This window comes from Akebia trifoliata, chromosome 14, assembly GCF_017979445.1.
Source record: "Akebia trifoliata isolate Shusen 1 chromosome 14, ASM1797944v1, whole genome shotgun sequence".
Classification (NCBI taxonomy): domain Eukaryota; kingdom Viridiplantae; phylum Streptophyta; class Magnoliopsida; order Ranunculales; family Lardizabalaceae; genus Akebia; species Akebia trifoliata.
Window position 1 is genome coordinate 21,165,647 of NC_141388.1, and position 15,606 is coordinate 21,181,252.

Sequence of the window (15,606 nt, forward strand, 5' to 3'; positions counted from 1 at the left end):
AGGCCGGGCCCGTACACCTTCCTTACTCCACTTCTATCACACGGGCGGAAGAGATCCTGGGCTGAAACAAAAAAAAGGGTAAAAATCAAAAGCAAATGCATCATACCCGAGCCATTTCACCCAAGGGAGAATTGTGTTGAATGTGGGCGATGGTGGCTCGAGTGAAAGGTCAATAAGGTAATCCGTAAAGAGAATGAGGCATTTCAAAGATGATGTTTCAAGTTAGGCCCCCGACCTGACCTTATTTCTTTGGTGGTTCTCTGTCTCCCGGTGTTACTATAGGGTAGGGACTCCCTATCTCTTAATTTCTTGATCGCTAGCCCCTGGAACGAACAACCATCAGCGAAGGGCAAGGGTCAATGTAATATGAGAGAGGGTGCTCGTAGATCAGATTGAGCTCTATCTATATACGGATTTGCAACCACAAGACACCTTTCATATAGCCCTGTCAAGTACCCAAGTTAGGCTTAGGCCATGCAAGCTAGCCTTCCTTCCTTAAACAGGAGTCGGTCGAGTCAAGCCGGATCCACCTATTCTCCCTGTGTTTATGTGTTCCCTCTCCCCTCCCGGGGTTTAGAGCGGATGCAGTCAAAGACAAGGAGCTAACAGCTGCACTCCGACCGAGAGAAATTGCACCTGCCTCTGCTCGGTTCCGACTGATTTCAGCCACCCTTCTATTTGTATTTGATTTCTATTGAGTTGACACATCATATGAGCAACTTATATAAGATCGATCCATCTCCCTAACAGGATTGAAGACGGTATTCGTGAATGGATGAGCGATTGAACCGCCTACAGGACAATCACAGGATGATGCGACCGTTATCAGTTGGCAGATGAGAAACAAAAGAGCAGGAAGTGGCTCTATTTAAAGGATGGGGATTGCACAAGATATCTATTTCAAAACGAAAATCGATTCCTTTATAGTGGAAGGGGCTAGCTTGCCTTGAACTTGAAGTGCGTCTATCCCATATCTAATAGCTTTAACTGGCCTTTTGACTACAAAGAGATTTCCATAGATCGAAACAGATTCCAAGTGTATTCTGAAGGCTAACTGAACTAAATGAGTTATCAGATCGATTGAAGAGATCCTACGTCTGAACTCATGTACTCATAAACTAGATTCGTCTAGCTTTAATAGCTTACCCCTACTATACTATACGGTCCATTCACATTCCTTATTTCCCTTCTTTGAATGATCATTATTTGTGAGTCTTATTTCATTTTTCCATTAAAAGGAATGGGTTTCCCCCCAAGCAATTTCACCAAATGAGTGGCTTTCTTCCAAAGTGATCAAGGAACGTAGGCAACCGGGGACCGGCCTTAGTAAAGGCACTATTGGGCGCAAGTTGTTCTATCCTCTAACTTGAAAGAAGCTAGCTGAGATAGAGTGAGGGGCCTACTATGCCTCCGGTGACCGGCCAGTTCCAATTGCCCGAGTCGTACGGGCATCCATGGTGCTGTTGGGCCAGAGTGAAAGAGCACATTGAAGGTTCCTAGAGAGAACCGCCTTCAATTGTGAGGGGAATGCCTCTAACACGGGATGGCTGTGTCCAGCGCCGTACAAAGCCATCCCGTGTTAGTGCCTCCGACGCCGGGAAGACCCCTTCTCATGTACCTCACAGTTCTGGAAACCTCCATGGGAAGCATATTGGGACAGCATGACGAATCCGGAAGGAAGGAAAGGGCCATCTACTATCTTAGCAAGAAGTTCACAGACTACGAAACACGGTACAGTGCCCTAGAGAAGACTTGCTGTGCCCTGGCATGGGCAGCGCACCGGTTGCGGCACTACATGTTGAACTTCACCACCTTGCTCATTGCAAGGATGGATCCTTTGAAATACATATTCGAGAAACCCTCACTGACAGGAAGGATATCACGGTGGCAGATGCTCTTGGCCGAATTTTATATCATCTTTGTTACGCAGAAAGCAGTAAAAGGACAGGCCATTGCAGATCAGTTAGCTGACAATCCACTACCTGACTATGAGCCCATGCAGACTTATTTCCCGGATGAGGAGGTCATGTTCGCAACAGAAGAAGAACCGGAGGAATACCCGGATTGGAGGCTATTCTTTGATGGAGCTGCCAATGTGTTTGGAAATGGGGTTGGCGCAGTGCTAGTATCCCCTCAAGGGACTCAACTCCCTATTTCAGTAAAGCTTTTCCTTGCACTAACAACGTCGCGGAGTATGAGGCGTGCATCCTGGGTTTGCAAGCAGCCCTGGATTTGGGTATAAGGGACATCGAGGTCTATGGTGACTCTATCCTCATTATCTGTCAAGCTGTGGGAGACTGGAAGACCAGGGAACCCAAGTTAATCCCATACCGGGAGTACTTGGAGGAGTTAATCATCAGGTTCAGGAAGATCACTTTCAGCTATATGCCCCGGACTAAGAATCAGTTTGCTGACGCTTTAGCAACCCTGGCTTCAATGATCAGAATTTCTGAAGGAACGGACATCCCATTAAGGTGGAAACATGAGTTGAGCCTGCCTATTGCGCTCTTATGAAAGATGAACTTGAAGGCAAGCCTTTTCTCCAACTGGACCGCTTACCTGAATTTCTAGGTTCGATCAATCCTTATCCATTGTGAGTCACTAACGCCAAAAATGTCACTTTTTTGCAAAAAATGTACATCGGGTGACCATTCACACCCACTTACAACTTGAATGGTGGAGACTCCAAATCATCGTAGATGTAGCTGTCCTAAAGACGAAAACCACGTATCTACAGCTGGCGACTCCACTGGAGACTCCATGGTTCACCCCTCGTGACAACTCGGTCAATTTTTGAAAAGAAAAAAAAAACAAAACACAGATTTTTAAGTTATTAACGTGGTTTGTTTGTGGTTTCCTATGTTTCCTTTTTGTTTTGTTTCAAGTCCATTGTAATATTTATTTATTTTTCATTGCTTGTATCATGATACTTGTAAGGGGGTCGATGAAAAATAAGGAATGAAAATGCACACGTGCACTTGCGAGCATAGCCTCACTTCCAAGCCATCCCACCCTCAATATACTTAACCCCGATGCTTAGTAGTTCCACGGTTTGAGATCGTTATTTCAAGTGTCGGCAATGAACACATCAAACCCGAGCACCAACCAACGACATGTGCACTTCGGTATGGATCGAGGTTTGAAAATCGGGTAACCATGAAGCCACCTATTAAACCACATGCATGTGCCCGATTAGATGAGGCTAAGACACAAATTTTTAAAGCTACATCGACCCCCAAGCAAGGTTGTAATTATACAAGTCGTAGTCGGGCCTCGAAGCCCAAGTTGGAAGCCCAATGGGGTACCCCTAGTCCATTAGGTAGATGTTCCGATTTATTCTTATCCTCCCTTAGGTAAAAGGGAGTAATGCACATAACATCATTCAAAACAAAAAGAAAAAAAACACTGAGCAAAGGGCTTAAAACAGGGAGTTATCAAAAACATGGACAAAGAAAATAGTTCTGTGAATTTCCAGAAACTGGATTTCTTCTGGTCCGTGTCCATGACACGGATGGATAAAAATGAGCATCATCCGTGTTGGGAACACGGTTGAGTCAAAGCATGCCTCATCCGTGTTAGGAACACGATTGAAACAATGGCTAATTTACCCGTGTTTTGAGTACGGTTGAAACAGTAAATGTCTCATCCGTGCCCAAAACACTTATAATAGAATAAAATTTACATCCGTGCCATTAACACGGACCAGAGTGAACTCGACCCCACAAAATGAACTCGACAGTCTAGTTTTGAAGAGGCTCACTTACTAATCGATCCAACGCTGATGGCATCCTTAGAAAAATCTCAAGTTTTGGACAAATTAAGTAAAATGGATTTTTGTTAGTCAAGATTTTAAAAAATAAATAAATAAATAAATAAAAAAAATGAAAACTAAACAAAAAAAAAGGGGAAGAATTTGCGGACTTCCCAACTCAAAACAATTTTGTGAACCGGGCCCCCACTTGTATCCATTTAAACCGGGCCCACAATCCAAACCATTCCAACTGGGTCATGACCCAGATCCATTTCCAACTGGGTCCACGACCCAGATCCATTTCCAACTGGGTCCCCGACCTAGATCAAATCCAACTGGGTCCACGACCCAGATCCATTTCCAATTGGGTCGCCCATTTCAACTGGGTCTATGATCCAGATCCAGTTCAACTGGGTTCACAACCCAGATCCAAACCCATTTCAACTAGGTCCACGACCCAGATCCATTTTTAACTGTGTTTACAAGCCAAATCCGTTTCAAATGGGTCCATGACCCAGATCCGTTTCAACTGGATCCATGACCCAGATCCAATCCAACTGGGCCTACGACCCAGATCCATCTCAACTGAGTTTATGACCCAGATCTAATCCCATTAGGTCCACGACCCAGATCCAACTTGACTAGGTCTAAAACCCAGATCCAATACAAACTGAATCCACATCCAATTTCGAGTCAAGTTCATGGTCTAACAAAGATGACAATCGATCAATCAACTCAAATACATTTAATTTTTTTCAAAAAAAAACCAGATTTCAAAAAAGCACCAATTGCAGTCCTTGATCAAGGTCGGTGCCTAGTAAGATCTTATCCTGTTGATACGAGGGGGATAGACTACGTCTATTTAGGGAACAAGGTGATTTAAGAGTGCCATTGTGCGCCGCCTCTTCCTTGGAGATTTGCCTGGCTGGCGGTGATTTTAGAGAATCGAATTGGAGGCTACCAAAAAATATAGGTTATTCCAGCTCGATTTATCTGATGAAATTAACTTTTTCAAAATACTTTCCCGACTCCGTGTCGATGCCAGCTCCGTGCTGATGAAATTACTTTTTTAAAATATTCTCCCGACTCCGTGTCGATGCCAGCTCCGTGCTGATGCCAACTTCGTGTTGATGCCGACTCCGTGTCAATGCCAGCTCCGTGTTGAGATAATTTTCCTTTCAAAATATTTTCCCGACTCCGTGTCGATGCCAGCTCCGTGCTGATGTCAACTCCATGTGGATGCCGACTCCGTGTCGATGCCAGCTCCGTGCTGATGCCAACTCTATGTTGATGCCGACTCCGTGTCAATGCCAGCTCCGTGCTGAGATAATTTTCTTTTCAAAATGTTTTCCCGACTCTGTGTCGATGCCAGCTCCTTGTTGATGCCAACTCCGTGTAGATGCCGACTCCGTGTTGATGCTAGCTCCGTGCTGAGATAACTCTGCTTTCAAAATATTTTCCCGACTCCGTGTCGATGCCAGCTCCATGCTGATGAAATTACCTTTCCTAAAATATTTTACTAACTCAGTATCGATGCCGGCTCCGTGCTGATGCCAACTCCGTGTCGATGCCAACTCCGTGTCGATGCCAGCTCCGTGCTGATGTAATTATTTTGTAAAATATTTTACCAACTCCGTGTTGATGCCGGCTCCGCGCCGAAAAATTATTTTTTCGCTATAAACAACTTTACCCGACTTAATTAAACATCATGCATCTTTATTTTTGTAAACAGGATAGTAACACTTGGTCGTCTGTACCCACAGGTGGCTAAGCGAAAGAAATACAAACAGCTAGAAGTGCCTCCCTATTTTCTCAGATCGTCTACCATCACCATGAGTTCTTTTGATCCGACACAACCCCCAATGATCGAAGCGTCAGGTATCGACCCGTAAATAACAGCACTATTGAAGATAATTGAGAGGCAAGAGAAGATAGTAAGCACTGTGTTAGCCAATGCAAGCATCCTACAAGCTCAAACAATACAACATCAAGCATCCAGGTCGAATCAAGAGTTACCCGAACAACCTCCACAGGGACCACATACTACAATGCCACCTACAGTGCTTGAATACCAGGGGCCTCCGCTCGATATTCCACAAAATCGACCACCCCCTGTGATCATTCCCGACGATGAAGATGCGTATAGGGCTACGGAAGCCAAAAGCGCAACAGATGAAAAATTGGCTCAGTAGATCGAATCTCTACAGGAAGAGATGAGGAGGATGAAGGGTCTCAACTCTATGAGGGGAATCCGATTCAAGGATCTGTGCTTTTACCCCAATGCTCAATTACCAGCCAAGTTCAAGTGTTCAGAGTTTGAAAAATATAATGGAGTAGGGTGTTCGCTATCGCATCTGAAGTTGTATTGTGGATCCATGTGTCAGTATGGCGAGGATGACAGGTTATTGGTACGACTGTTTCAAAGGAGCTTAACAGGGCTAGCGCTCAAGTGATTTTCTAGACTGGATCACTCACTCATTAAGAACTGGAAGGACCTAGCCGAAATGTTCTGGCAAAATTACCAGTTCAATACTGATGTGGGGCTAGATCGAAACGACATGGCCAAAATGACAAGAAAGCAACGGGAAATGGTGAAAGAGTATGCACAGAGATGGCGAGAGTCCACCTCACAAGTAAGACCCGCAATGACAGAACAAGAGATGAACACTACGTTTATCTCGACACTAGGGCACGCTTTCTATACTCATCTGGTGGGGCACACCACAGGCACATTCTCAAACTTGGTACAAGTAGCAGATCGGGTCGAGGATGGGATCCGAACCGGTCTGATCTTCGATTTCACAAGTCTAGGGGTAACAACAGGAATCCCTTCTCAGAGAAAGCCAGTACCTCCAGGCAAAAAGAGGGAAGAAACTCAAGTCAATAACGTACAGCCGAATCAACCCCTCTTCATCCCTTTACCAACACCGAAACCACAAGCACCGACAACTTCATGGGTACCAGCACCGCCAACATGGAACCCTTCACCTCAGAATCAATTCAGGGCAAACTCTCCACCAGTTGCACAGCAGGCACCACTGTATGGGTAGAACCAGCAGGCACGACCCAATAGAGTATTTACCAGGTTACCCATAACAGTGTCGGAATTACTGCCAATCTTACTCAGGGGTGAGTATCTTGCAAAACGCCCGTCAAATCCTGAGGCTGCCAAAGGGCCAAGGTACAACTCCAATTTAGTCTGCGAATTCCACATGGGTGCACCAGGGCACTCTACAAACCAATGCTGGCAGCTCAAGCATCAAGTACAGAACCTGATCGATAAAAAGGCTCTCATCCTGGATGGGCCTGCCAACCCGCCCCAACCATAGAACATCAATCAAAACCCCCTACCTACTCACAATGGAGAGGGGAGTGGGCACAGGGTGAATGTCATCGATGGAGAATTCAACTTTAATCCTTCTATTTGATAGCACCCATTGGGACAAAAATCAGAGTTCAATTAACCAAGGAATCCAAGGCATCAACAATTAACACAGTCAACCACTACACAACTAACGCATCCCAAAATTCACTGTCAACACTCAGATTGGCCGACCTCACCATCCATCCCACTCATCCAAATACGACTACTCAACCACCCTTAGTCATATCTTACGGATCACCCCATCATCAAAATTTGACCCTGCCTCCCCTTGTCATTCCACTATATTCTCAAGGATCAACTCGACCACCTCTTCACATACCATACCCTTCGTCTCCACATCCACCACTCGTCATTCCGTATACTCCGTCAGCCCCTCACACAACTCCTCCTACTACCACTGCCTCCAAACCATCACCACCACCCCTCATTCTCAACTTGAAACTCGATCCACCTACTATAATCATACGCTCACCTAAACCATTCCCCTATAGCTCCGATCAGGCAGTCCCCTGGAGCTATGAGACCACTATCACCACAACAGCAGGGGTCGAAACAATGAAGGAAACAATAGTGGCTGATATCGGCCATATGATAAGGGCAGGAAAATGTAAAAAATTGTTAGAAAGTGGGGAAGAAACAAAAAAGACAGTAAAAAATAAAACAGATGAAGAAAAAAGATAAGCTAAGGAAAAGGGTAAGCTGTATAAGGATGAGAAGACGGGAGAAAAGGTGAAGGTCACAGACAAGGAAGCTGTAGACTTTGTTAAGCTCGTTCTCAAGAGTGAGCATAATATAGTGGACAGATTGAACAAGCAGCCAGCTCAAATCAGCATCCTGGGACTAATGCAAAAATCGAAACAGCACCAAGAGGCACTACTGCGAGTTTTGGGGAGATCACATGTACCCGCAACCACCTCACCGGTGCAGTTGGAACAAACAGTCGGTCAGGTCATGGCCCTCAATCCCATCATTTTCATAGAGAATGAATTTACGCTTGAGGGAATGTGGCACGTCGAACCACTGAACATCATGGTCATATGCAAAAGCATGATGGTCGCCAGAGTATTGATTGACAATGGCTCAGCGCTTAACGTCTGTCTGCTTGAAACCTTCCGAAAACTCAACGTTGATTGGTCGCATGTGAAACCCAACAACAAGGTTGTTCGAGGTTTTGACAGCTCAAGAAGGGATTCGTTGCGAGAAGTAGACCTACCAATCACAATAGGTCCTTGCACTTTTGAAGTGGCATTTGAAGTCATGGAAATACCAACGACCTTCAACTTGTTACTGGGCAGACCTTGGATCCATATTGCTGGAGCGGTACCTTCCTCATTGTACCAAAGAGTCAAATTTATCATGGGGCAAAGGATGATATCAGTATTGGTAGAGAACCTTATTCCAGCTGGGAGCGCTCTAGATGTGCCATTTATCGATATCTAAATGACAAAGGACAAGGCACTCTACCACTCTTATCAATTCGCTGCTGTCAATCACATCGAGAAAGGAAATGAGAAAATAAGGGCAAGGCTATCAAGAACAAATCTGATGATTGGTCGGGTTATGAAAAAGGCAGGTTATCGACCCAAACAAGGGTTGGGACTAGGAGGGAGAGGGAGAGCTATACCGATGGAAGCAAGAAAGCATACTCCTTATTTTGGCCTGGGGTTTAAACTCACAAAAAGAGATATTGTAGAAATGAACGATAAGAAAAAATAGCTTCGACTAGCAAGGAGGCAAAACCGTGAACCAAACATCTGGAATCTGGGCCGAGTCCCTCACATCAGTGTTAGCTTCCCAAGATCACATGCCAGACCCGACAGCTTATCAGAACTACCATCAGCAAAAAAGCCAAAAGCGATAAACCCCAAACCGGTGCACATTCATGAAGACTCAGTTGTTGAGTCCCAACCCTCCTTCGTAAAAGGCATTGATGTTCTATTCAATGGGGATTCCAACGAAAGTCTATCAGAGACAGCTCAAGAATCCACCAAAGTGAAAATCACTACCAACCAAGAGAACGACTCACCTTTTTCTACTAGAATCGACTAGGCATCAGTCGTCATCCCACCAAGTTTGGGAGGGACTATGCCCCAATCTGACAACCATCAAACGGAGATCATGGTCATCTCTGAACCACCATCCAAATCATCTAACGAATTACTTGCTTATCTCATCCGCCCCCTTAGAGAAGGGGAGACATTGCGCAACTCGGAGGAATTCCCATTGACACTTGAGGCTGTCGAAGCCTCCAAAAAAAAATGCCGTTAGGCGACATCAATTTGCCCGAGGATCATAATGAGTACTCGTCCTTAGGTAAAGACTGTTTTGGGAGCTCCCTATCTTTATTAACAAGTTTGCATGATTGTTCTTCTTATTTCAGGTTTCCAGAAAATCATAAAAAAATAAATATTTCTCAAAAAGTAAAAAAATCAAAAATTTCTCAAAAATCAAAAAAATAAAAAAGCTTTCAAAATTACAAAAAAATAGATATTTTTCAAAAACTAAAAAAAGAGCTTTCAAGGGATCTGTCTTCATCAAATGAATACCCAGATAAAACAGAATTTGAAAGGGACGAGTATGATTTCGATCTTGAACTCGACTTCGACCTCATGGGGATAGAAGAAGAGTCTGAGGACGAAATGGAATACCCACCCAAAGAAATCAAAGATTTGGTAGAACGTCACGAGAGATGTGTTCAGCCAAACATCGAGGATACAGACTCAATCAACCTTGGTACCGAAGAGGACCCACGGATTGTTAAAATAGGAGCTTTGTTAACGTCAAAACAAAAGGGAGAAATGGTCGAATTCCTACGGAACTATCAAGACGTCTTCGCATGGTCATACAGATATATGCCTGGATTAGATACAGATCTCGTCGTTCACAAGTTGCCAATCGCTTTTGGAAGTAAGCCAATCAAGCAGAAACTGAGAAGACTGAAGCCTGAATGGACTCTCAAGGTCAAGGACGAGGTCATGAAACAGTTCGAAGCAGGATTTCTTGTAGTTTCTACGTATCCGGAATGGCTAGCTAGCATCGTCCCAGTACCAAAGAAGGACGGAAAAGTACGCATGTGTGTTGACTATCGAGACTTGAACAAAGTCAGTCCTAAAGATGATTTTCCACTTTCGCACATCGACACTCTCGTCGATAGCACAGCAGGGCACGACATGTTCTCGTTCATGGATGGTTTTTCAGGCTATAATCAGATAAAAATGGAGGAAGAAGACCAAGAAAAGACTGCGTTCATCACACCATGGGGTACTTTCCACTACAAAGTTATGCCATTCGGACTGAAGAATGTAGGGGCGACTTACCAACGGGCAATGACCGCACTATTCCACGACATGATCCATAAGGAAATAGAGGTCTACGTAGATGATATGATTGTTAAATTCGGCATTGAAGAAGACCACTTGATAAATCTGAAGAAGTTGTTTGACAAACTCAGCTGGCTTGTACTACTTCTCAAGTCCGTGAGGACACTTAGGACCCTAAGCCACCACATTATATGTGTTGCTACTGAGAAAAACAAAGGTTACTTGGGACCTTGAGCCAAACAGGGCTGAACCAAACAATGGACACAAGGGTTGTGCTGCCACTCAAGATGGCAAAGGTTATTCGGGACCTTGAGCCACACAAGGTTGAACTACACAATAACCACAAGGAGTATGCTACCACTTAGGATAGCAAAAATTACTCGAGACCTTGAGCCACATAAGGTTGAACCACACAATAGCCACAAGGGTTATGTTCCCCTCAAAACCCTAAGCCACACAATATTGAACCACATAATAGCCACAAAGGCTGTGCTGCCACTCAAGACAACAAAGGTCACTTAGGACCCTAAGTTACACAAGGATAAATCACACAATAACCACAAAGGTTGTGTACCACTTAAGACAGTAAAGGTTACTCGAGATCCCAAGCCACATAGGTCAGAACTACACAATATCCACAAGGGCTATGCTACTACTTAAAACAACAAAAGCCACTTGGAACCCAAAGCCACATATGGTTGAACCACAGCATAATCAATCTTCAAATTTTAGTTTATTAATAATACCTCTTGAGGTTACAAGTATTCCATGTATTAGGTAACTCTTGACCTGCCAGGATAGTCAGATAGTATGCCTCTTTTGTCTCTACTTAAAATCGCCTCGACCCGTTTGCCACTAAATAGTGAATATGAGCCCAATTGAGAATTTTTAGGGAATAGGGAGTCGCCACCTAGTTTAGATCTAGGAACCATAGATAACTCCAAAATGGATCAGGCTGGTCCATGAGTGAGAGAAATGGGCAAGGAGTTAGGTTATGATTTTCGAAAGAGGTTAGGCATCAAACCCACCCGATCAAGATGATCAGTCTCTACTACGATTTAAAACTATCCTATGGTCAACGGGCAGAGATTAAAGTCAAGTTAGGGTCCCATCATCATCAATTTATATAGAATGTGCTACATGAATCTTATGACAAATATTCTCCCAAATATTACATGATTTCTCGAATTTTGCATAAAACGATAAATATTTGAAAAGCCTTAATTCTAGCTTATGCTCCAAAGTTCATGTGGAAATATTCAATCACAAATCCATATGTACAAAGATTTTTCCAATTAATTAAAATAGGAATTTTTGAAGATTTCTAAATTAGAAAATTGTGAATATGAAATTTCGAATGTGGTAATTCATGGAGTTTCTAACTAGTAAATTTAAAATTTTCTAAATTAAAAGTTTATGAACACATGATGAGCTCCCAAATTGGAAACTTGAAAAAAATAAACTTCCTAAAATAGAAATTTTCAAATATAATGAGTCCCAAATTAAAAATTTATAAAAATGATTTTTCAAAATAGAAAATTGTGAATATTAAATTTTCCAAATTAACGGTTTACAATATTGATTTTTCATAATGGAAAATTATGATTTTAGGAAAGTCATCAAATCAATGAACAAATTAAATTTACATGAACCGCCAAAATTGGCAAACTATGATTTTTCAAAACTTAGAATTATTCGAATTTCGCATAGTGGAGTCCCACGATTGATAATGCTTACGTAGCACCAAAATCAGTGGAATAATTCAGTTACATTTTGTGAAAAATGAATCAATTTTAATGCCACGTGCATACAAATCAGTAAGTCGACTCATTGATGGCCTTTTGAAAAGTAAAAAAAAAAAATTGTCTCCTTATGTCCACAAAATTAGTGAGTGAACCCATATGCCAATTTCATCTAAAAAAATCCGATTTTAAACTTCCTATGTACACAACAATCAATGAATTGACTCATGCACCCATTTTATTGAAGAAAAAAAATCCTATTTTGAACTTCCTATACACACAAAAATCAATAAGTTGACTCACGTGTCAATTTTATTAAAAAACCGATTTTGAAATTTCTATGCACAGAAAAATCAGTGAGTCAATTCATTAATACTTTGAGAACAAGGGACCCCTATGAGTGCCACATGCAGAAAGCTTGGTGAGTTAACTCGGGTGTCATTCTATCAAATCGAGATTCAATTTTGCATGCCACATACACGAATATTAACGGGTTAACACATGTACTAATTTTAAGAAACTGAATTTTGGATTTTAGGTGCCACGTGTGCAAAAAAAAATCGATGGGTTAACTCATGTGCCAAAATCCTGAAATTAACAAGCAATGTACGCCAATTTTGAATTTTAAAAACATTCACTTTAAATATTCAATGACTTAACAAATTAATTAGGATATCATTTCAAAACATTGAATATTACGTCTATCAATTTTGAATCATCACTTTCCTAAATATGAAAATTGTCAACATAACTCGGATCGTACTAGTCGAGAATAAACCTTTTTGGAAAAAAGTGAAACCAGTTTAACATAATGACCACAGCAAAAAAAACAAAACAAACGTATTTTCTAATGAGGAAAATAAGGAGAAAAACTAAATAAAATAAGGCAACATTTTCTTTTATGGACATACTTCACGAATAAGAGAAGATATTAACGAAAGCGAACATGATAAGAAAAAACACAAGAAGAAGAATTGAATGAGAAAAAAATATTTAATAGAAAATCTAACACACCTTTATAATAGGACTGTGGCTGAATGCGATTCCTTCAAGCACAACTTCGAAAGCGAGAGTGGATTTTTCGATGAAAGAGACTCCAGTCGGGGATGCATCAATGCTGTCATGGAAGTGACAAAATAGATGATGGTGATGCGAACAATTGATTGAGGCTACTATGAGGGTTGAGAAGAATGAAGAAGATGATAATGGAGAGGGTGATGGGGGCTGATGTAAGAGTATGTTAATGGTGGTGGTAAAAAGATGATAATGAAGAGAACGATGAAGGCTGCTGTAAAATGGTGTTAATGGTGATGGTAAGAAGAGAAGAAGATGATAATAGAGGGGATAATGGGGGCTACTGTAAATTGGTGTTAATGGTGATGGTAAGAAGAGAAGAAGATGATAATGGAGAGGGTGATGGGGGCCGATTTTAATAGTGGAACGGTGAGTGTGAAGAAGAGATGGACTCCTCTTGAGAGAAGAATGTGGCTCTCTTTGTAAAAAAAATATTTCTATTTCTTCCTTCTTTCTTATTCTTTTTTATGCTTTTCCTTTTTTGTTTGTTTCTTCTTTGATTGAACCAAAAACAAATCATTCTCTTTCTAATTAATTTAAAAATAACAAGAAAAGGGGGGGTATGTTCCCATGCTTCACGACTCACTCTGCTCCCATAGCTCAATGTTGGTTAGGTTCACCGATTGGTTGAAAAGTTGGGATTTTAATCCTATTGATTATTGGATTGTTCGATTAAATTTTAATTTACTTATGGTTGGTTAATTGAACCATAATGGGTCGATTAAATTTTAATTTCAATTTGATTGATCGATTAGATTTTAATTTGAATGTTGATTGGTTGATTGCATTTTTTTTATTTTTTGATTGGTTAATCGAATTTAAATTTGAAGGTTGATTGGTCAATTTTATTTTTTATTTTTTATTTTTTGATTGGTTGATCGAATTTTAATTTTTAATGTTGATTGGTCGATTTTATTTTTGGTTGGTTGATCGATTGGATTTTAATTTGAATGTTAATTGGTTCATTTAGATTTTAATTTAATGTTGATGGGTTGATTAAATTTCTAATTAAATATTGATTTAAAGTTTTCAAGTTGATCGTTTGAATTTTAATTTGCATTTCGATTTAAAAAATTTCAAGTTGGTTGTTTGATTTCTATTTTCCTAAAAGTCAATGTCTCTCTATGTACAAGTTGGACATCAAGGGGCATTTTGGTCATTTTGAGATTTCTTTCATAAATTTCTTCATTTTCGTTGATTTGAGACCCGTTAGACTCGAAATCATGTTCTAAAGGCAATGAAAGTACTTTCGAGACTTTTTGGGGATCTAAAATTCATGAGGGCTATTTTCATCATTTTGATGATTTTTATAGACTTTTACGAATTTTGGCGTGAGGTTTCTTTCAGTCCTAATGTGATTGTTTCTAAGTCTTAAGGTCCCATTTTCCTAACGTAACAAAGTCTCTAAATTATCGAAATGTGTAGCGAACCTAAGCATACATACTTACTAAATCGAGTGTATGGTGTAGTGATCCTAAGCATGCGTATTTCTATATCTCGTGACAAGGAGAAAGAAAATAATGGAATTAAAAGACAGAGAGAATTGGAAGAAGGCCTCTCATAAGCTTTCGATTTCTTTGCGCTAATCATTAGGAATCCACAGTAACCGAGTGACAGATCCCCAAGTCAGGCGAATTCAAGTGTCTACACTACCTTAGTTACTAAGTATGGGACTTCCCAATTCACACCCATTTTTTTATTGTTCATCTCTTCCTTATTCTGGAAAACTCTTCAAAGAACTAACTCTCCTTCTCTGAACTGTCGTTCACATGCTTTCTTGTTGTGGTGCCTTTGTAACCTCGTGTGGTAATTCTCTAACCTTATTCGGACTGAATCTCATTTTTTTTTCTAATAAGTTCAACTCAGCCACTAACTATCTTTCGTTCTACTTTAATTGCACTACCTTTAGACGTGTAGTAGGGAAGATGTTCTCCATTAGGATCACTGCCTCTACCACATATTCCATGACAAATTGGGAGGATTAAGTTGAAGTCCTTGTAGTTGTCCCTCTAAGCCCAAAGTACTAATTAGTATCTCAAAACATTGAATTATCCACACCCTAGCATTTATCTCAGTTTTAATTCTTATTTTTCTAGATTAGATAAATAATCATGTTAAGCCTTGAAATATCACATTGCATGTTCTTTCATACTAATTAGGCTTAATTGCATAGAAATTAATGTGTTTGTTAAAAAATCCTAATTACATATGTGTTCACTATGCAGGTCAAAAATCAAATCATCGAGAATTTGGACACCAAAATAAAAAACAGACCTTGCATTGCCATCTAGAAGCTAAAAAAAAGAAGTAAGCTTGTCAAGTTTTAGCCCAAAA

At 41.0% G+C, this 15,606-nt stretch overlaps 1 pseudogene; it reads left to right on the plus strand.

Moving 5' to 3' along the window:
• The first annotated feature begins 1,248 nt into the window (after positions 1–1,248).
• Positions 1,249–2,514, plus strand: LOC147386530 (uncharacterized; annotated as a pseudogene).
• The last annotated feature ends 13,092 nt before the right edge of the window (positions 2,515–15,606 follow it).